The sequence below is a fragment of the Numida meleagris genome, chromosome 2 (genome assembly GCF_002078875.1).
Source record: "Numida meleagris isolate 19003 breed g44 Domestic line chromosome 2, NumMel1.0, whole genome shotgun sequence".
NCBI classification, from domain to species: domain Eukaryota; kingdom Metazoa; phylum Chordata; class Aves; order Galliformes; family Numididae; genus Numida; species Numida meleagris.
This window is the reverse complement of record NC_034410.1, coordinates 90864509-90889263: the sequence shown is the minus strand read 5'-3', so window position 1 is coordinate 90889263 and position 24755 is coordinate 90864509. Positions and strand designations below refer to the sequence as shown.

General features: G+C 35.6%; 1 long non-coding RNA gene across 1 annotated transcript; it reads right to left on the bottom strand.

Annotated features, from left to right (window-relative positions):
• On the bottom strand, window positions 6-15594 carry LOC110394376. The gene is made up of 3 exons (XR_002435580.1): window positions 15419-15594; window positions 2751-2856; window positions 6-212 (listed from the first exon to the last, which is right to left on the bottom strand). It is a non-coding gene; the product is annotated as an uncharacterized LOC110394376 (long non-coding RNA).

Genomic DNA, 24755 nt, shown 5'->3' with positions numbered 1-24755 from the left:
CTTCTCCTCAGCCTCTGGGCAAGTGCCAGTGATTGCATAGCGCTGCCCAAAGGAAAAGGCCTCAGCACTAGGGCCAAACATGGTGCAGTAGGTTAGGGCTCTGCCAAAGCTCTGGATCTGCTCTTTCCTTCCAGAGCAGCTGCTTGTATCCTTCTTCCCAGCATTCTCTTTTGCCTCGGCTTCAGTGTCAACAGCAACAAGGTCTCCTAGAACTGGAAAACAATTCTAGTGAAATTTGCCCTTAGAGCATACTACCTGCTATGCGATTAAATATCTCAATTATATGGGAGAGCATAAATAAATGACTTAATTATTTTTAAATAACCCTGCATAATTTTCTCAATTGACAGAACATGCATCTGTACATATAGAAACTGAAAAATGTAAAATATAGTGGGCTTATGCAAACTGAATGGTGAGTTTGCAAGATAGCCATTTTTCTGTGTAGTTTAATCAAAACTCCACAAGACACTACAAACTACAATGCAGTAACACATCAAGTTCTAAATGACATCATCTGTGATACATAGTTACAAATCACTAAATTCAGTTTAGATAATTACAGAACCCTGATGAATATTTTTAAATAAAAGGAAAATATAGTCAGCAAGTACAGCTATGCAGATTTGTTTTGATGTGTTGTAAGTCCCGAATTATTAACTTCCATGTAAAATAACAAAATATATGCTATAAACTGCTTTTTCATGATGCAGAGCTAACTTTTACTTTAAAATTAGATACAACAGAATTTCAAAAATAATGCTAGGCACATTGAAGAAAACTTTTAATATATATATTGTAAAGCAAACCAGCAATGTAATGAGTGGTAATGCAATGTTTAGTTGACTTCTATGAGTCATCAAATTTTGTTGAATTTTCACAGGGACAATTCTTAAAATAAAGGCCAGAATTCTTGTATGACATTTTTTTGTCACAGTATTTTTAGAAATTTAGGGGGAAAGCACAAGTCTTTATCATATACATAGTGCCATTTTCATTCCTACAAGCTACTAAGATGTGTTAGAACAGGTTCATTTTTCATTTGAATGTCACGTCTCTTCACAGTGCTGATATAATGTGTAAGAGCAGATCAGGTTTTACTCTCACAAAGATTATTAGGCTGTAGATAGCGTAGATTATTATATAGCAGATAGGAGATTATCTGCATTAATTGTATTAAAATTTAGAATTTGAGTCAGAGGATGGAAATCAAATGTTCTATTGAACTCAGAAGGCTATTGATCAACAGATCTAATTCACCATATTCAAAAGAGAAAAGATATATGAGAAAAGCATATTCTATTTTAACTGCTACAATGCATATTTTAGGAGGTGTAAAAATAAATAATTCATTCCCCAACCTACAAATATCAGAGGCGATGAACACGCTGCTGTCTACAACTTGAATAAACTATTACCTCTCCTTTGTTTCCCTATAGAGAGGAAACTTGTAAACTACATCCAGTCCATGAATGTGAACTTGATGGCATATTGTACTGGTGGCTGTTGTATCTCAGACCCCAAGAACAACTAACATGCTACGCAAGGAGGGAGCACTCTGCAATGTGCAGACACCTATAGTGTATTTCTTTCTCAGTTTGTTCCCTATTTACTAGGATTTCATGATAATTTTAGTAATTATCATAATAATTTACTTCCAAGGATTAGAACACTATGAGGTCCATTAAAACTATACGCAAACCAAGGTACAAAATTAACAACAATGCAGACTTCAAGTAATCCCCATTGTAGCCATAATCACTGATGATTAATATACATTTTCAAGAATATCTACTTGTCAATGTTACATTAAAATGCTAGTGGATTTTGCTGGTCTTTAAATTACCAACCTTACAATGCCTGAAATTATATGCATATTACATACATATGTTTATGTTTTTACAAATAAAGTTTTAAAGCTACAAAATGCATATAGTTTTCTGATGTACTTTTAGTTTTATAATTCACATTAAAATCATATACATTTTCCCTATTGCTTCCAAAAAGACATTTTGTTAAAAATCTGTCACTGTTTTTAGCCTCCAGTTTATCCACTGTTAATACATTGTCTGATAAAAATGTATACTTTATGCTTCAATTCTAAAGAAAACTACTACTGAAAGAAACAGATCTCACCAACTCCCATACAGAAATTATACAGAAATCATATAACATGTACTCTGTAAGAGTAAACCCCAAGGCCTGAAGGACCCCTGTCCTGAGGGTCCAAATCCATCAGCTTGGTTTGGGCACTCTCAAAGTATTTTTACATTATCAGAAGACAGATCTGCCAGAAAAGGATCCTAGAGCAAAAGCCTTTGGAGAAGCCTTCTTCATTCCCTTTATCATTAAACATTTTCCAGTGTATTCACATGTCAAAAAATCATGTGTCCAGTAACAGTAAAAAGTTGAAAGTGCAACAGTGTGATTTTTTTTAAAATACATCCAACATTTTGAATAATTATGTTAAGCTACGGCAGTCTACTAAGTGTGAAGTATAATGTAAATACATAAAATTATTACGTTTCCAGCAAGTACTGTATTCAGGCAAACAAAATAGGGGGCTTGCATCGCTCAAAAACTTCACTACCAAATCTGCCTTGTACTTGCCTTGTAATCAGGATGTTGGTCAAATTATAAGGTAATCATCATCAACAATGAAAGGAAACAAAAGTGAAGATATGTGCCACATTCCTAAACTTGCTTGGTTTAGTGTAATCTCTTAACTCAGTCAATGCAGAATATTTTACCTGCAAAAAAAATCCAGAGTTCATTCAGCAGTCTGATAAAATGTAAGCTGAATGATTTCTTCAGCAATCTGTTCTCATGGAAACGAATTCACTTAAATGTTCCAACCTAGAAAAATCAAAAGTAATGCAATTGCACATTGATTTTATTTTATGTCTATGCAGACACAAGGCAAAAAAAATTGAGAAAGATGCTGCGGAAAGGGTAAGAAAAAATCTCACAAGATTTAATTGTGTCAGTTAGTCTTTCTTTTAATTGTATTATGTTTGTTCATTACATTTAGTCATTCACAATCCTCCTTAGATCTCACTGCTGAAGCATCTGTTATTTTTTAAAAGGAAATAGAACAAATAAGGCTTTTTTCATGTGACTATAAAATGATGACAGTGACACTTTCCAGAATGAATTTATTTCAATGAAATGTTTATAAACACATTTGTACAAGTATACTTTATTCACTCAAAACATCTTCCTCAAAAGGACCAGCATTCACTAAAGAGCACAAAAAAGCTCAAGGTTTTTTGTTTGCTTATTTTGGGGTTTGGGGGAAGAGTTTTTTAGTGAAGGACAGGAGAGATTCAACTTATGGAACTGGTCAAGAAATGTGACATCAGTACTTTCACATTTAATGGAAGAATACTAACTAATTCTGCAAAATTATCTTCTAAACAAGTAGTTTTATGAACAGAAACATGACCACAGGTAGTCCTTTTATGGCATAGAGCCATGGCAAAGTAAAAATCCCTCTCAAATACCTTGATCTTTTAATCATTTCTGTTTTTTAACCTTCCTGTTGGGACCGTAGAGGTGAGAACCCTTAGTTAGCACTTGATCGCAGATTCATGGGTCTTAAATACCCAGCACCAAACCTGTGTGCTTCTGTATTCTGTTGATCTATCTCTAGCAGCTATGAAGTCTTCCATGAAGTCCTACTGCTGGGCTATCCTACTTAATCTTGCCTACTACAACAATCTTCAACTCAGACTGGTTTTGATTTTACTTATTACTCTCTCCATTTTTATTTTTTCTCTGTTGGCCACAGAAAATTGATAAAGAAAGGAAAACCCTTAAATTAAAAAGCATTAGAAATAGACACTAGTCATTTTCTAATTTGGTGAGAAGAAAGGTTATTTTTCATTCCAACATTTCATGTGAAAAAGTTGATAATACCCACTTGAACTCAGCCTAGAGTCTTCTGATTTTCTGTGAGGAATACATTGCTTTTCTAGCAATGGCCTCTGTAGCAGCAGCAGTAACTGCATTGCAGAGAACACCAGTGGAGAGGACATATACAACTGCAAAGCTTATACAGGTGTGCTGGAGATAATTCACTGCTTGCAAAAGAAGAAATCTGAGTGACACATTCGTTATGGAGTCAGACTCAAAGGAGGTTGGGGGCCTTGTCTGCAACAGGCAGATGTTAGGAAAAGTCAACAGCAACAACAAAATATGATTTCTGTTGCTTCTTTTCGAGCAGGAGAGGGACACATACCCATACCAGACTTTGAAAGGCAGTGTTAAAAAGTAATGAAAGTAGAAACAGTAAAGAATATGTCCTGCATCTGAAAATGAAACAGAACGCTGAATTGTCTCAGACTTTGCAATTACTGACAGAAAGCTAAAAACACATGTAGAACTGATCCAAGAAATAGAACTGTTGCACTATGGAGACTTTTACTGTGGTACAGACTAGTAAACCAAACAATTGCTCACTTAAGTAGGTCCAGAGCACAGAAGAAAATGCATGGGTTTATGTCCATCGAAAATGTACTTCTAACATTCAAATTCCTTAAGCATGTTTTCACTTACCTCAAGTGGTTCTTCAGGCAAGGTTTAGGAGTGATTGGCATCTTTCCATTAAAGCATTAATGCATTAACCTAATGAACTGTTGAACGAGTAAGTAAGACTAATCGAATTAAAAAGGGACAATTCATTAGGCTAGAGGGTGAAATGGATGTATTGATATGAGTCTATGATCAAAAGATAATTGGTAAGCTAAATAAGGATCCCAGCATTGACTAAGTTATATTCCCTATCCTAAGTTGTATTCTTGAGATTGCTAGCTGTGCACAAAGCAGAAAAACAAAGTTAGAAATATTGCTTACTGTATTGAATTGATTCTGAAGTCTGGAGACCAAAAAATATTTGTACTTTACCACAGTTTATCCAAGTTATTCCTACTTCATGGATCACAAAAGGCCACTAATCAGACAGTAGTAGTTAACCAGCGATAAAAATATCATCCTTAATATTCTGCCTATATGTCTTGGCATCCTCCCTGCACATCTGAGATGCTTCACTGAGCTCCTTGAAGTTGGCTTCTTATTAGCACAACTTTAAACCCCCAGTCATAACACTGTCTGGTATTGCCAATATGTACCTATTGAAAAAGGTTGAGTCATTTGTTTAATCAGGAAAATAATTATTCAATTCACAGGCTAGAAGAAATTGTGAAAACATTCTTAAGTGGAATAATTTCTAACTATATTGATGCTAGAGTTGCTGATTGGGAAACCCTCAAAAGATACTTGAACCCACATAATGTTTGCAAAATTATCAATACTTTTAGAAGAATCATTATGTCCTCTTTATACAGAAATATCTTCTGAAAACAAGTATTTCTTTCACCTTCATTGGCAAATTCCTTGATAGCTCTAACACAGAATTTCTCACAAACAGATTGACAGTGCCTTTGAAACATGTCAAAAGTAGATATGGTGTCGACACTGATGAACATTAGGTTCCTCAAAAGTTGGCAAAATACAACAATAAAAATGTGACAGAACTCTTATCTCAATCCAACACAATTAGCCTGAGTTAGAACAGTAATAACGTTCTGTGGCAGAGAGAATCCATTTTAAGCAACAAAAAACAACAAACAAAAATAGTACAATCATTAGAAGTTTGATGGTTTCTCCATGAAATGCTTTCAGCAAAAGTTATATACTTTTGTCAAAAGTACGTTTAGGTTCATAATACTGAAATATCAGAATGCTTACAAAGATGAACACAATTCTTATACAGTATCAATATCCCAAGAATTTGTTGATTAAAATTTGTCAAAAGTAAAGTAAGTTGTCAAATAGTGGCATTGTAATGAGATTAATACTAAAAACAGAACCCGATGATCAAGAAACTGAAAGACATATTCACACGATACAATGAATGTTGAGGTTACCTGAAGATTTATGCAATGAACTCTTCATTTACCATGACACACATTATTAATAGGCAGCCATTAGATCTTCTTAATTTACCACAATCATCTCTTTACACCTTTAATCATTTTCATTACTTGTTATTAGTTTTGTATCTGCTAAAAGGCACTGCTCCTATAAAATCATGATCATAGGCTTTCTGAGCTTCTATATCAGATGGGACAATTAATGAATAGAAACAATGAACACATCCTGAAATATCAAGGCCTTATTAATGATTTGGTGCTGGTAATTTAATTTTAGTAGGAGCCAATGTTTGTGAAGAAAGTGGTATAATGCCCCACTATATTTTCAGACAGTGTTACCTTGATTTTGTTTTGGAGAACAGCTTTCCTGAAGCTCTATATTCAGAGGAAGATCTCTTGCCACATCCTTGATGGCAACAACTAAAAATAATACAGATCATGGCATTGTACCACCTTTCCAAGGAACAGTCAGTAAGTGCTCAAGGAAAGGAGTCCTCGTGATACAAGGCAAAACAATAAAATTTTGCCCTTCAATTTTTCAGTGCTGCTGGGAAAATGATTATTGTTTGTGTTTCCAAATGAAAAATAAGACATTTTACTCCACACAGGCATATATAATCATCAGAGGAATAATTTTATTTAAATGCTGAGATATGGTTTGACCTGCCATCAGTTGTTCTTACCAGGTACAATTCAGAATGTGAACCAGCCTCCCGCAGTTAAATCTCTATAGTTTCATAGTTGTCTAATGTTCTTCACAATTCTGCTTAGTACAAGAACGTTAAGGACTTTTTCCTGTATGAAGACTGTCAAGCAGTTGTGTCACAGTAGCAACCAATAATATTCACCAAAGTTTAGTACATTTGTCAGTCTCACACCATCACCAACTCGGAACGAAAAAAATTGCATTTATAAACCAACATATACCTATATTTCATGTGGACAAAAATAATGGTATCAGTTAATGCCATTAATGCTGTTCACATCATCATTAATTTAAAAATTACTGGCAATGAAGGAATAAAATAACATTTATAATGGAATATCAACCTAAAGCTCTTCTAATTATATTGACAATAAAGCAGGGCAACAGAGAGGAAAAATTCATATGTCTGAAGTAGTACATAATTATAGCAGGCACCTTTTGCACTAGTAAAAACTGTTTTTCATATAGGAAAATATAGCGTTATCTTCTTTAGTGAGAAGTATTTGAAGTCTTGAAGAAAACTGCAGACAGCTGAGATGAAGCCACATAAGCTTCTTTGTGACTGAGTGAGGGAGTTCTAAATATGGGGGCCTGACCATTTGTATTCATAGAGTCTTGACTGTGATGCCACTAGAAATGAGTGTAGTAGACCTTGGGACTGTTCCTGAGTTCTCCAGAAAGTACAGTTACCGTGCATTTAACTCAATATTTAAACTATTCATCATTTTAATTACCTACATAGAAAACATAGAAGCTGAAACAATGTCCAGCACTATGCAATTAAACACATTCTAGTGTTCTTTCATATGACTTGTTGCAACTTAGTACATACTGAATTCTGCATATTATTTGAAGAGGAGACTGAAATGTCTTTTCATTCAGCACGTTTATGCTAATTATTGATAACAGTATTTTTTTATTTCTGTAGTCAACCTATAGCTCTTTCTATTATTTCAACATAAACTGTACTCACTTCTGATGCTGCTGGAATCAAAGATTTAGGAGTGTTTTTGATTTTAAAACAAGGAAAACAAAAGTAAAATATTTTCAGCAATATTATTCAAGGAAAGTCATAGTTTAGAGACAAGAGGAGATATACTAGGTCTCAGAAAGGGGTAATGACTGCTGCATCTTAAAAAAGAGAAGTGAGTATTATCATTGGACAATCTACTAGATCTCTAAGCAAATCCAGCTAAGTCCTCTGTAAAGTTTCTTTTGCACTGGTCTGACTAATGGATTTTAAAAAGCTAGCCTACAGCTCCCAGCAATTATAATATCTTTCAGCTTTCTCTCAGACTAGCAACCAAGCTTCTCCTTTTCTGCTTTCCTCTAGTAATGATTGTAGCACTTGTGGAATTGGTGTTAAAACTTCTGAATGTTCTTCTCCATGACTGCATGTGTCAGAAAAAGACAAATGAGAAAAGATGTAACATGCTATATTTTTTTTGCTGGAATCCCGTGGTTTGACAGATTGTTTTATACCTAAATTCTTGTTTCAGATAAAAAGGAGCTCATGATGTATGTGAAGATAAGAATTTGCTGTTAGTCTATGCTTTAACCATCCAATCAACCAACTTACCTAACTAATAAAGAAATACCTACAAAAGAATACCATTAAATAGCTATACAAATCTTTCTCTTCCCATTCATATGCTTACTCCGTGTTTTGTGGTTGGCAGTTTCAATCCTCAATGAGAAGAATGCTTAAGAGGAGCTACCAATTTCTGGAAGCCTGAGGTGGGAAGCATTCAATCACAGCAATGGTTGTGGGTTCCTTTTCTTCTCCTCAATCTTACTATCCATTTAGGTCATATTTACATTTTCTTATCACAGTTTGCTTCTTCTCTTCTCATCTCTCTTTTCTTTTATTCTCTTTCCTTTTCTTTTTCTCAGCTGCAGCTTGCACAATTCCCTTCCCTAGCCTCAATTATCTGTTTGTGATACAGATCATATACTTTACTCATAGAGTTTAAATCTAAGTGAGCCTACAGACACTTAACCACCATGCAATTGTTAAAACACCTACACAAGTCTTCAGACCCTACCCTCTTGGTTCAATAGAAACCTTGTAGCATTTTTTATAATAAAGACAATATTATATTAGTCAGGCTGCAACTGTGAATGTGCTCCAGCCAAGCTGTGCCCTGTGCAAAATAATCTATTTACACGCTACCTGGGGCACCTCAGAAGAAGTCTATGAAAACTGATATTGTTTGACAGAGAATACTTTTCTTTCTCCCTATATAATATGAAATTAAATTAATTTAGCAATACTAAGATGTAACTTGTGAAGAATATTGTACATATTACACAACTCAAGACTTCATTGCCACAAAAACATCAGAAAAAATCATGAATTCTCTCATGTTCAAAAGATAAAAGCTGAAGCTGGTGACATTATGAAAACTTCCCTTGTAACAATTACGCAACTAAGGGATCTAACCTTGCATTCTACTCAGACCAAATGAAATAATAAGGATGGGGTAAGAACAAAATTAGAAGGAAAAATATCCTTCTGTCTATGTAGGTTTCTCCAAAGTAATGCCTCCTATTTATTTCCACGGAAACTACAACAGATACTAAAAGCACAATAGCACTATTTGATAGAGCAAATTCTCAGTTACAAAACACTAATTTTCAACATAGTCACCCCCATTAGCTACATATTCTCACCAGAGATGAAGAGCCTACAAGCCATGCTCCTAAAAATCTGCACTAGCACAGGTGACCCACTGGCACACCACCCATTGCCTCACTGTGCTCACATCCACTGTTTGGGCCCCATAAATGTTCAACAAGTGCTGCTGAATGTCAATGAGTGCCATTTTTTTCCTCATGGAGGAATTCAATTCCATACCTTTACTCCATCTGCACTTCCATGTCAAACACCAATTTGTCAGACTGTCTCTCTGCTGCCATCTGTCACACAGCAACAAAATGTAATGGAATCTTGGCGGGAAGGTTCAACTGTTACTGCCATACCACCAACACCCACCCCTGAAGTCATGGGTCAACGTAATATAATAAGAGGCATCACTTTCAGACCAGCCCCCATATTAATGCTAATCCCCAAAGTGGTTTTCAACTCAACAAAAACTATAAACAAGATAGATAATAGATGTAATAGAAAAGAGGTCTAATTTCCCCTTGAAAAAACAGGCAGTCAATACATTTCTGATATGGTGAAAGTTTTAGAGGTATGGAGGTCTGTATCACTGTGGATGCAAATAGCTAATATTGAATATTATATTACATTACCTACAAGGTACTCATAATCAGAAAGTGATGTTTATGCACATTTTTCCATTAATCTAAAGCCTGTATTTATTCTTCTAATGTTCCATGGAAAAATACATTAAATGATAAAACAAATTATCTTTTATGCATAATGGATTTATATAATGCTTTCTATAACATAGGGAAAAATATACTTCAAAGTCATGTTCACTTTTATGCATACTCCAATTTACAAATATAAGCACTCACAGTCTACATTTTTTCCATATTCTAGTCAGTGGGACGAAATGTAATTAAGTTGTTGTTCTGGGATGAATGCAAGCACATGGCTTATTTGCCCTCTTGAAAAGAAGTGGATACTTGAAATGGGATCCAAGATACAAGACCACAAATAACAGGAAGTCAATTATCTTGAAAACTGCTGCAAGTAGCTGCATGTTTCCTACCCTTTAAACACAATTAGTTCTTTTGTCTCTCAGTTTTTACATCTGTTTACTCAAATGCATTTACTACGTGAGGTCAAAATTTGGATGATCAAGGTTTTAGACTTTTAACAATAATTAGCAATAAATTCACACACCCTCAAAAAATAATGCTAGGTGGACAATTAAGTCACATCATTCAAAAAAAAAAAAAAAAGCAAAAAATGGAAACAGCTTGTTTCCTTCCTATCTGGATAGGATTACTTATCTTCCTGACTGCAGTTTAGCTTTTATTGTCCTTTGTGTCAATCAAAGTGAGACAATGATACTAATTTTCTCCATCCGTTTTGTCATGCTAACCAAATTTTCAATGAAATGCGGAAATTGTAAAGCAAAAATAAATGCCTTCAGAAAATTAGAATGATGTTCTGAGTCAAACTATTTCTGGTGCTTTTTCTGATTTTGAACTTCCATGGCCACTCACATCTCAGCGACTCCATTTTATCAAAACCCCCCAAAATTAATAGAGCACAGTTGATTTGTAATCTTCTTGGGAATCTTCCTTTGCTAATAAATCTTTCCCGTGCATGTCATGCCTCTCTTTCTACAAATTATTTCTTAATTAGAAAAATACAGCACTTCAACTTGCAAAGCTAGAACTCCATTTATATGGAACAAAGCAAGGATTATTCCAAAGAATTATTGTGCTTAATTGTCATTGTCACTTAGCTATAAAACATAGATTCACTAAGAATCACACGATTATCATGGCTTAATGAAGACTAAAGCTTATGTAAATACATACATAAAACCTTGGAATTAAGAAAAACTTCTGTCTTACATAAGCTTTCTAAATAGTAAGAGGAAGCAGACACAGAACCTTCCCCAAAGTATTCCAGGACATGGAAAAATAATAGGACGAAGTCCAGAGGAAAAATGTCGTTCCGTGGAACAGCCAGATTTGTCATTCTCCACAGCATTATCATAGGCTATGTGCCCTGAACACCCCCCCTGGAAAGGCCAAACTGTTACCATTAAAACACGTCCCCAAATGAATGCGCTTTTGACTCCATCATAAGTTGTGTTAGATTTTTGCACATGACTGCATTTTTCAGTGTAAAAATGCCAGCAAGGTCAGTTCATTTGTTGCAGTTTTTTCTCCTACTCCTATTTACATCCTCGTAGTAAGAGGGTTTCCTGTTGCTGCAATACGAATCTCTTCTCACCTTATTTAGCAATGACAGAAGCAGTCCTAGAAAGTTTAAAATAATCCCTGTTTTGAGAAGAGTGAGTCTCAAATAGTTTGAAATTGTTGTCAGAAGCAGATTGAATGAAGGCAAACTACAGCAAAACTAATATGCAGCATATTCTACAGTCATTTTAAAACCTAATATGGCAGAAATAAATGCGAATTAGAAATAGGTTTTCGTGTGTGTGTTTTTGTTGTTGTTGTTGTTGTTTGTGGAGATAAATGAAGAATACAATTATTTTCTTTAATATTTCAAAAGGAGGGAAAGGGGAAAGTTTAGTCAGCATGAGGACATCAATAATGTTTTTAGGACATGGTAGTAGAAGACAGTTATCTCTGGACAAAGGAAGAGTGGCAGAAATAGACAGCGTAACTCCTCATGGTATAAAACCAATGTGTCTGGCGGTGTTAGTTGACAGCCAGATGAACATGAGCCAGCAGTGTGCCCAGGTGGTTAAGAAGGTCAATGGCATCCTGGCGTGTATTGGAAACACTGTAGTCAGCTAGAGCAGGGAGGCGATCGTCCCACTACTCGGCACTGATAAGACTGCATCATGAATACTATGTTCAGTTTTGAGCCTCTTACTACAAGAAAGACATTGAGGCCCTGGAGCATGTCCAGAGAAGGGCAACAAAGCTAGTAAAGGGGCTGGAGCACAAGTCTTATGGGAAGCAGCTGAGGGAACTGGTATTGTTTAGTCTGAAGAAGAGACTCAGGGGAAACCTTATCACTCTCTACAACCTCCTGAAAGGAAGTTGTGGTGAGGTGGGGCTTGGCCTTTTTTCACAGGTTACTAGTGATAGGATGAGAGGGAATCACCTCAAATTGTGCCAGGGGAGGTTCAGGCTGGATGTTAGGAAAAATTTTTTCTCAGAAGCATGGTGAATTATTGGAACAGGCTGCCCAGGGAGGTGGTGGAGTCACCATCTCTGGAGTTTTTCAAGAAAAAAAGTAGATGTGGCAATGTCGAACGTGGTTTAGTGAGCATGGGCGATGGGTTGATGTTTGGGCTAGATGATCCTTGTGGGCTTTTCCAACCTTAATGATTATATGATTCTATTTCACTTGCTTACCTTGCCACTTCTCAAACTCAGAGAAGTCTGAAAACTTTAACTTAATCTTGGGAGCATAGATCAAAACAACTTTGCTGATTTCTCCAAAACATCCAAACCCAGCCAAACTTGTACCAGTTCACTTCCACTGACATTGACTTCTCAGATGACCCATTCAATAACAGTATTGAATCAAGCAGCTGCAGACAATGGAAAATAATATTTTACATTGGATATGCTACCATCTAGTGTAAAAGGGTAAATTCAACTGGTAACTTAAGGTATAAATTACATAGCATTTCTGTGGCTTAATAGACAATAGCCAAAACAGACCACAGATGGTAATAATATCATGATGAATGCTCGAACTGTCAGGAAGGAAATGGAAGATTATTACTCTGTTACACGTCTGATGGTATATGGAAGAAATAGAGGATGGAATGAAAACATTATCTAAAGTAGTGACATTCCTACTGAGACAAGCTTTAGTTTCAAATAAGTGACTAAAATTGGGAATTGAAATAAAATAAAATAGAATAGTCTGCAAGCCAAAAAGTTGCTGTGCGGTAAAAATGAAGAGAGAAAGTCTAAAAAAGCATTAGTAATTTCAAAGATATGCAATGGAATATAAGGGGTAGAGTCTGAAAAATACAGTTAATTTTGGCTTAACATAGGTGAACTTAAAAATTAATTCAATTTTCAGCACCTGTACTATTTCCTGTTTCCCTGTGTTCATAGCTCATAGATAGGAACAGAATTTAAGGGCATAATCCTGAATCTCTTGACAGACATTAACACACGTTAGTTTCAACACTGAAATTATACACAAAAGACACAATCCTCCTGAAATGGTCTTACTCTCTGAAACAGAACTTCTTACAAGGGAGAGATGTGGAAGTAGATTACAAACTAGCTAATTTCATTTACTGACATGGTAGATTCAATTTTTAAAGAGGTGTGATCTCATCTTATTTGCTCATGTACCTCTACATGCTAAATTGAGATACCAGGTACACATCAGATGCCTAACGCTCTAATTATGCAATTTTATATAAAAGCCCAATATTTGGTGGTTTAAGCATTTTCTAATTGCAGAAGGAATACATTCATACTGTTTATATCTGAGGTAGACTGTTTCCTTTCTCCAAGCTTAGAAATATGAGCATATAAATATGTATATATGCACCTTTCTATCTAACTTTTTAACAGTTGAAATGAAAAAAAATAGGTAGGTGCAATAACGTTAAGGTAATGCAATCAGACTTCAGTAATGTGCTTGACTTGGTTAACCATCTCCACCATGCATGTTCTTAGGACAAAATGTAAAATTAATGTAGAGAGTGCTAACAGAATGGAAAACACTAGGAAGCAGTGGCTCAGAACAAGGGTTAAGAACCCACTGTGCAGAAAGATACTATCATCTTTTGGATTCAGAATTCAGAAATAACTGGAGAATGACTGATGGACTGGAAATGTGGGGTGAAATAAATTCAATTCATTTGTTCTGCTGAAAAAAAGAACTTGTGTTACCTTGATTACAGTTTATGCACAAGCATATGCATGGATATATGCATATATGATGCACACTGAGTTGATAATAGTAGTAGTGGTGCGAAATTAAAAATTTGACACATTTTTGTCTATTTGACTTTACCAACCTGAAGAGTCCAAACTAAATGAAATGGCCATGAAAAGTTCTGGAGACCTACAGGAATTTTCCACATTGATTTGACCCACCGATAAAAAAACATAGAGACATTCTAATTTTCATATTTGGTACAAAAGTAAAATTACAGTTCCATTTCTCAGATTGACATAACTGTTATCATTATGGAAGAAATCTCTTAGACAAATTGGATTCCCTATTGCTAAGAACTTTAAAATAAATAATAAAAAATTTTCAAACATACACCTTCCAGTTAAGACTCAGATGCTAGACTTTAAAAATATATTAAATCAGAAACGCTCTACGACTTTCAGAAAATTAGAGTTGGCATTTCATAGGAGAATTTTCATTCTTCCTATAACTTAAAAAGGAGCATTTTACAAAGTAAAATAAAAATCTATCAGTTAGGCTGGTACAGAACTTTAACTTTTCTTTAAACTTTTTTTTTCATGGCATCATGAAAGGAAAGTTGCCATGTACTGCCCATTCGGATTATAATGACATGTCATATCCACTATTGAAGCAAAAAAGCAGAAGGAAGGCAGGCATGTGCTATCTCTTCTTTCTTTATGAAATATGGATACTGTTTTTAAAGTAATTTCTACAAAGCTGAGTTAGGAGTCAAATTTTGTTATCTTTCTATTTTTTTTTTCCGTGCCTGTAGAAGGTTGGACATCTAGTTTTGTCTTTTTTTAACGTTGTAATTTTTCGACAAGACCCTACATGACACCCAAACAACTGCCAATATCCATGTCTTGCCTACTGAATAGAGACAGTCCCAGGAGAGAATAAGAAACATGGATTGAGACAAGTAGAAAGAAAACACTATGCAGAAATAGCACCAGCAAATTTAGATGCCAGGCCCTAGAGCCCTCCCATTTTTAAGAATACATTATAGAAAACTATGAAATGATGAGTCAAAAATTATTTTTTCAAATGAGAATACAAGTCTTGCATTATGGAGATTAATACTTCAGAAATGACATCTTAAAGAATTGCATATAACATTCACTCTTATCAGAATTTATGCTGGCCTAATTGTTACTCATTAATAAGCATGGCGTATTTCATTTTAGATATGTAACTTCAGATTTCTTTATATGAGCATGACATAAAACCAATAATAATAATATATTGATACTATGCTCCTACCTGCAACTTCTGTCATTAGTTATGATTCCATTGTAAGCATCACTTAGGAGGATTTCAAGGCCAGGCTGGATGGGGCTTTAAGCAACCTGTTCTAGTGGGAGGTGTCCCTGCCTATAGCAGGGGGGTTGGAACCAGATGGTCTTAAAGGTCTCTTCCAATCCAAACCATTCTATGATTCTATGAACACTGTAAAAACAGAGAACAAGATGGTGCCTATCTAGAACTTTATAAATAAGATTATAATTTGAGTGTGAGATAGAGTATATGGATACAGGCTGACAAGGGAAATTGAAACTAATGAGACAAGAATTATTAGTATGACGAGGAGCAATGTTGTAAAATTCATGGATGTACTACAAGAAAAGGGAAACTCAAGAACAAATTTAAAGGAAGTAGCTCTGGGAGTGCTACTGGCAAAGTCCTGCGAAGGGCATCAAAGAAAAAGAAACACCAAAAGCTACAAGCTAGATACAATTATCTCCTGGTTGATAGAGCTCAGGTTGAAAGCTGATCAGAAGGTAAGTTGATATCTATACAAATTGATATATATGTAGGAGAATGATAAAGAAATTCTGCTATCTTAAGTTTCATGCAATAGAATAGAAACAGTGGAACTAAAGGACAAAAAGAATGACAAAATCTACGGAGAAAAAAAAAATTGTATTTATTGATACCTAAGACATAGAAATCAAGATATCAGTTGATAAGAGTTTTACTTGTAGAGCTATCAACTCAAGCACTAACATCCTAATCTGAGGAAAATTACACGTAAAAGCCTAAGTAATCAAGTGAAAACTTAATAAAATGGAATTGTGAAGGGTTAAAATCTCAGAAACAGACGTTCTATCCAGACTCACACCTCCAGAACACCACAAAGTACTGCTAAACATTGTTTTTCTCAAAAAAGGCACTCCCTGGTTTATTAACTTTCTTTCTAACCCCCACCTGCCCCTCCCCTGACACAGCTCCATGCCATTCCCTCGGGCCCTGTCGCTGTTACAGAGAGCAGAGCTCAGCGGTGCTCCTCCACTCCCTGTGAGGAGCTGCAGCTGCCATGAGACCTCCTCTCAGCCTCTAACCTTATTAAAAAAAAAAAAAAAAAAAAAAAAGGTTATAAAATGCTGACAGGTTCTCTGAGCTAACAGTAGTCCTATTAGTACACATGACAGTAAACACATTCTGGAGCCTATGCTGCTAGTTTGTTTTCTGTAGCAATAGTGAAGGAAAATTAATTTCAACTCTCCTTCCAAGACACAATTTTATTAATATCTATCCATCAGTAAGTTTTCAAATATTAGCTGTCATAAAAAAAAAAAACACCACAATTTGTACATTCCAATGGAGTTTGTTTACTGCAACAATTTTTTTTCTTTTTTTTTTCTAAAATAAGAAATAGTGAATGGGCAGGACAAGTGTATCAATAGCAAAATGAAACTGAGGACTTTAAATAGCTTAGAAATCATTTAAAGTATTCTTGAGAAAAGAAAAGATAAATTACTGTCAAATCCCAAACTTGTACTCATCTGTTTCACAGAAAAGTTTAAAGCAGTTCTTATTACTCTTTAGGAGGTAATTCCTGTTACTCATTACCATTAGCAGCAGTTCAGATCCAATTTTCAGCAGTTAAAAGTATTTGGAGGTGGTGGTGGATCTTTTGGGGGTGTTTCTTTGTTTGTTTGTTTTGCAACACTGTCTATGAGGAAGTTCATCAGAGCCTTATAACTTTAGTTTGTAAACAACAAATTATCTTTCAGTTTTGTCCCTTCTATGAAGGTCTGAATACTTACTGACAGTGATTCTGATCAAGCAGCAATAGCTGATACAGAGTGAAGAGAGAAATTTTATTTACAGCACTTTGCTGCAAGGGGATGCTAATCACTTTGTTGGAATACAAATGTGAACCAGGATTTCAAAATCTTCCATCTGGATTTAGAGCTGTCGTAGTCAACTACAGGAAAATGGCAGTGCAGAAATGTCACTAGTAACTATTGTGAGCATTAGAATTGAAGGAGTTTTAGATTGAAGAGCATGACTACTGAAGGATAAAAGAAGAATAACCATTGGTGAAAATCTTTCCCCTCCCCTCTGCCATTTTACTAATCACTTAGAGTCATGTCTCATACCAGTTCCTTCACATTTGGCTTTTTTTGAAGTTTGTATTGTCATTCCTCCCTGAATCTGCATAAGCCTGGCAAGAGATCTGTTTTCATAAATATATAGTTTAAAGTAATTATACCTGAGATGTAACTAATACTTGCTCAAGTTATGAGCTTGAAAAACTTATCTGCATGTGTGCTCTGGATGGACTATCAAGAGCTTGGCAGGGAGCTAAGATGAAGCTCCTAGTTGTACTGAGCATGTTCCACATGCTTAGAACTTGTAGACATCAGGCATCTGCATCCCTGCAGAGAGATACTGTATGCTGTAACTTGGTGACAAAAGACTGAGTATGGTTTTTTAGATAGCTGTCTCTGATGGAAGCAAATGGAAGTGAATAAATGACATAGACAGCTGAAAAATATATATTCTAGAGAGAAAAGGTAAAGGAGATGAGACAGGACTAAGTCAGACAATATAGATACAGATAAAAGAGGTTGTATAGTATAGTATATTGTCCTTCCATGCTCCAAGAATGGTGAACAGTAAGAAAAAAAGAATGGAAGATATTAAAATGTTAACAGTGAAACACACACTTTTGCAGGCAACAACAGCTCTGTGTTCTCTGATTTTTGGTAATCAACTTTGCAATGTTCATATTCTTTTCACAAAGGAATTTAAATTTTCAGTGTTTATACAGTGTTGGTGTGCGTGTGTTTTTGTGGACCCTGATATCTTTAATAAGTAGCTTGCAGAGTGGCTAATTATTTCTACTCAAGGATTCTTTCTACTCTACAAAAATTACTTCAGAAATCCAATCTTCAATTTCTATCCCCCATAATCTTTGTTCAAAACAATGCTAATGAAGTTGAGTTGCAACCCTTTTAATGGCTGCTACAGTAAAAATAGTCACAAGTCTTTAGGCTATAGTGCTGAAAACAGCTTCTTTTGTTCCCATAACAGCAGTTAAACCAGCATTGGTAAGTGCATCATTAGCCAGTAACCATAACCAGGTGCTTAATCAAGCCTTCCATTTATTAAGAGCCTTTAATTGCTTAGATTCAAAAGCATCCTTCACTCTCATGTAACATTACTTACACCATCAGTTTCAGGGGTGCTGAAACATCACTTTCGAACAACAGAACATCAGTTTTCTGTGTTGTATTTTAGCTATACAAAATGGTAAAAAGAATCAGCTTTCAATAACTGGTGAAGTGATAGACAGACTCATAGATTTTTCATGTTCTCAAATGGCAGAGGTTGAAGTTTCAGGCTACAGATGAAATATACATGATAGATTCCTCAGCTAATTATTTGACAGTATATTAATAAATCACACCAATCCCTGCAAGGCTATCTAAATTTAGAAGGTTCATGAGATGTAATACATAATTAATACCCTTAGATTGGATGGCTTAAAGGCAAGTGATTTCCTGATCTCATATGAAGTAGAGAGTATTTATCATTATTGTCCAAGGAAGGAATTGCCAGCATGAATGTTTTTTGGGACTGTGTATAAATGTCTCTGTCATTCATTTTTGTTTATGAGTAGAAAACATAAAATACATAACAATTGGAACTAGATTTTAAGTCCTATGCAATGCTGTTTATACCTATTTACAGATACAGATACAAAATCTAATATGTGCACATACAGGTAATGAATTGATGGTCAGTCTCAAAAATCAGTGCAAGTTTTACCACTATCATCACAAAATTATCGTTGTGTCACACACATATATGCAAGTATCTCCATAGTCTCCAGCTATTTGCAAGTGCGGCTTCATTTTCTCTAAGCTGTCCTTTTCACAAAATGTTCTTCCATAACGTTTTTTGGAAGATGCTCCCTACAGTATCCCACAACTCTCTCCCCTCCTTTGCTCCACAGGACTCCTCTCTTGGCCCCATTTCCTCATATGTCTGTTTCACTTCCAAGAAAAATCACCCACAAACACTAATTAAGTTCTACAGTAACAGTTCTGCTTTGCCCTCCATACATGAATAGTCCTACCAGAATGAAACATGATCTGACTAACAAGCCCTCCATCCCCTCAATAAACGATTACCAGAGCTCCCTCCTCACTTTCATACCTTACCCATTATTCTTGCTGATTAATGGTATAGCACAGCCACAGAGCCTTTCTCACTGTGGTGAAAAATGTCCTTCATCACTGATGTAACTGCACCTCTGTGACCAATTTTGCACCATTATTCATGGTGAATTTATCCTATTAACTTCTCAAAGTTCCTTAAGCTTTTATCCTCTCTCTTAAGTCTTTTCTAGCCCACTCAAATTAGAAAAGTACAAGCAGAGAAGGTACTGATGAGATCAATGATTAGAAGTACGAAGTGAACTTATTCATCTTTCTACCCAATCAGATCCATGGAACTAGAAAGGAGAAATAACAGCTTATAATTCAAAGAAAAGTAGACAACAGCAAATTCTGAATTTCAAAATACTGAGATTCTGACATTTGAAAAAGAATTACCAAATTAATTCCTATTTCCCAAAATCTTCCTTCTGTAATTGGACATATATTTTCACTTAAAATTCAAACCACTTCTTAGCTGTGTGAACAGACAATATTTAATGTAGACACAGCAGTACCAGATAGGAAACACATAGCTAGAATCTTATATTCAGGTATGTAGCTTTAGTACAGATCTCATAGAATCATAGAATTGCTCAGGTTGGAAAGGACCTTCAAGATCATCAAGTCCAACCACAACTTGACCATACTGCTCTAACAACCTACAGCTAAATCATGTCCCCGAGCACCACATCCAGATGGTTTTTAAACACATTCAGGGATGGTGACTCAACCACCTCCCTGGGGAGCCTGTTCCAGTGCTTAACAACCTTTTCTGGAAAGAAGTTTTTCCTGATATCCAACCTAAACCTCCCCTGGCACAACTTGAGGCCATTTCCCCTTGTCCTGTCACCTGTCACCACTGAGAAGAGACCAGCCCCGTTCTCACTGCAATCACCTTTCAGGTATTTGAAGAGAGCAATGAGGTCTCCCCTCAGTCTCCTCTTCTCCAGACTAAACAGCCCCAGTTCCTTTAGTCTCTCCTCGTAGGGCATATTCTCCAAGCCCTTCACAAGCCTTGTCGCCCTTCTTTGGACTTGCTCCAGCACCTCAATGTCCTTTCTGTACAGACGCACCCAAAACTGAACACAGTACTCGAGGTGAGGCCTCACCAATGCCGAGTACAGGGGCAGGATGACTTCCCTAGTCCTGCTCACCACACCATTCCTGATACAAGCCAGGGTGCCATTGGCCTTCTTGGCCACCTGGGCACACTGCTGGCTCATATTCAGCCAACTGTCCATCAGCACACCAAGGTCCCTTTCCTCATCTTTGATTTGATCCGTCTTCAGCAGCTTTTTCCCTTAAATGTATACAATTCCACCCCCTAAATGGTCATAGATTATGCTGATCAGATAAAATTTTCAGCAGGTTGCTATGAAATTATACTAATATCTGTTTTTCTTCCTTGGCTTCCTATTTTCTATTTCAGCAAAGCTGTGCAAAAATACCTCTTATTTTAGGTATTCAAAATAAAGGTGTTCATGCTATCTCCTCACTGTCACTGCTTTGAAGGACCTTTTGCCATATTTGTACAAAATCGCATTATTCTTTTTGATGAACACTTCTCTGTCTTTTGCAATGCCTACTTTTCTTCAGAACTGTCAGTACAATAATAGTGGATCTTCATGGGCTTTACTGTTATTTGTTACTGATAAGCTATTTCGTTCAGAGTGTAGAGGCAATGACCAATGTAGGAAACACTAACATGCTTTGTCAAAGATGTCATCTTGAGGATCTCTGCCTGGTATCTTATGCTGATAGTATTCTCAGAGACAAACCTCTGATCCTGCCTCTCTTACATATTTCACAGACCCTCTGCTTCTTTTATGGAAAGAAAGTTTTCTGTCATTCAGTTTTGTTTTTTATCAATATTTTCAAAAGGCTCTCCTTTCACAATCTGTGTTTAGCATCGTTATTTTACAAGCAATATTTTCACTGGATACCTCTATTTGGCATTATGGTACAAAAACAAATTATTGATTTGATATTATATTTTTCATATTTACCATTATTCTTACAATAATGTAAAGGGTTATATCTGCAAATCTAGGGTAAATTTATTTAAATGGATTAGATAGTAGCTGATGCTACTTTAATGATGTTTATTTGATTTGTACATCCTCCATCTATCAGACTATAAACCAGATAAAAATTGACTGCATTTCTAGTTGAAATAAATGCCTGTGAAAACTTGCCAATAAAGAAACAAAGGATAATTAATAACTTTAGAATTACTATTCCTCTTCTGAAAACAACCGTAATGTGAAAAAGCCTGTCATGTCATCACTTTTTTTATACATAAAATGTCCTATTATAAGAATTTCAATGTAAGACAATCTTTCAAACACTAGAATTTCTTTATAGCAAAGGAAGAAAATTTCCTCATGGAGTTTGTAAGCAGCTTCACAGATATGTTTAATAAGGTTATTTCATTTTAGTATTTCAAATATTGTTAAAACATCTCTTCTCTAATATGCCATTTATTAGTAGTACTATTATTGGAAGATTTAGCACAAATGCCATATTATTTGTTCCAACTTATTCTTGGCCATGCAAGTGCCTGCAGACCAATAAAATAATGAAATTAATTCTTAGCCAGTTGGCACAAACAGTTATCATATTTTTCTAGTTATTGAATTTAAGTTTATCTTAATTCCATGGTTTAATTCTCTAGATTTTCTTGCAGTGCTACAGAAATGTTAAGCAACTAGATATTCAGTAATACTTTCAGATACACAACTTTAGAGATAGCAGTATCTACACATGGAACATTTTATAGTCATAGAAGTAGCATACCCGAAGGTAATGGAGAGAGTTCTTTGATCTCTCCTCCTCTTTCTGGGTGAAAGGTAAGATCAGACTCTTCAAAAGTTCCAGTTTAGATCCAGGGGAAAAAATAAATGCTTGTTGTGTTAAGTAGTTGAAAAAAGGAGGATCTATTTTATCTTTCATTCAAACTTTATAAGTACTGAACAATTACTAATTCAAAATAAACGTTTTTGCAGGGTAGTTTCAAAAAACTAAAATAATGTTTATTTTTTTTAAAAAACCACTTCTTAGATATGTGCTAACACTCCATTTACATGGTGGCTGCACCTGAATCAACATAGGAGCAATACCAGTATATGTATACACTGTGGGAAGTGTTGATTTGGGCATAAGCTAATGGGATATAACTTTATTTTTTTGAGTGAAATCCAGTTATTACACATAAAAAGCACCAGTAGCACTTAGGAACTGGAGAATCCCTGCTTCTGTTTGTCATAGGAATAAACTAAAAGCATCAGTATCAAGGAAAGAAGGATAACACTACTTTTCCAGGCATAAAAGGAAAACTTCTGTCTGAATAACCACGGGAAATAAGATCTACTTGTCATATAAATCCAGTAATGAAGAAGCTGTGGAAGAGAACTACTCTAAATAACACTTTGTGAATGGGCAAGAGAATTCTGCATACTACATATAAATTCAAGCTGACACAATCAGTTGCAACACTCATTCCAAGAACTGGTTAATAAAAATCACAGTACATTTTGATATTTTTTTTTCTTAGTGAGATTAAGAAAAAAAGTAAAGAAAGAAAGAAATCAAAGTGAAAAGAGGTATAACTTTTTTTCCTTTTTTTTTTTTTTTGTAATGTAATGTCTCCTTTCAAGTTTTCAGCATACTTAGAGACTAAAATTCATCCACTGATCTACTCTAGCACTCTGCATCATATTGCATCCTGCATCAATTTCATCCATGACTGAAAACAAAAAAAAAAAGATAGTAAATAGTAGTTCAGAACAACAGTCATTGAGGTATATTTTACGTTATGGCAGTGATAAAAACTGTTTTACTTTTCTTTAGTTTACTCCATAATTTTGTAATAGTGAAATCATATACTAGGTTATACACAAAGCAGCTAAGCCACTTAGGTAAATGTAATACAATAACATGTCAATATAATAGTTGTAAAATTCTTGCATTTAACATATGAAGATTTTTTTCAATTTATTTGTTACTGAATGTGCGTATAGTTTCATCTCCTCATTAGTTTTGGCCTTGTTTGATTTATAGTTTCAGATTCATAATCAATACTATGTGCCTGCCTGGAAGGCAAATCCAATTATCATCCTCGGTATTTTTTTTGAAGAATAGAAGCATCTCACATGCATATTTTGTTGGTTTTTTTCTTGTTTTTGTTAATCTGAAATCAATAAGACATTTCAATCTGAAGCCAAGATAAAGACATATTCACTAAGAGCAATATGGGTGGCCATCATGGGGAACACACTTTGTGGTGATTCCCTAAGAAAACAGCAGGGAGGAATTGGAAAAACGCCTAGCTCTTACCCACCCAAGAAGCCAGTAAGTGCTTGTGAGGAAATACATCTTTTATCACGTTGGTATGTATGAAGGCACACCACATCTGGGCTCTTCACATTGGGTTCCTGAGGGCTGTGGGGACAGTTACTCCCTTGGCTTCTGCCTGATCAGCCTTTGCTTGCCTGAGGAAGTCCACAGAATCAGCAAACTGTCCTCCATGTCTCCTCTGCAGTCCCATGCTCATGTTTGACTGAACATGGCACAGTGTCATGCCACACTGCCCAGTAGATTGCTCAGTATGAGCATAGGTCCTTGGGACCTTGATCAGGCCCTGCCTATCTCTCCTCACTGGCCAAGTCCCAGCCCTGTGGCTGCCCTCATCCTGGCCTCAGTACAATGCCTGGTGGCATTCACCTGCTGCTCTCTGGAGCAATGGTCCAAGGTTTTGATTAACAGAACTTAACTGACATTGGAAAACAAAAGGTTTATTTAATGCAAGGCTTTTCTCTGGTGCTGAGCACTCTCATTTTCCCTCTGCTAATAATCAGACTTGCTCTGCTAAAGTGCTTCACATTATTATGTTCAGACTGATTAGGAAGAAATCCATTCTTTCTCTCTTTCAAGCTTTCCTATTGTCAGTGTGTCCATTTTACACTCAAATAATTTTTCAACCATCTCAGTGGGAAAAGCAAAACTCACATTTTACCAAAGAGCCTGTTTACTTCAACAGACAGCTGAGCTCTTGTCATTAGAAGCAAGACATGGCATGTGGACTGCTCTCAAATAGCATCACACTGTTTCCAAATACAAGGAAATTCTCCAGATTCTTGGACTAAAAT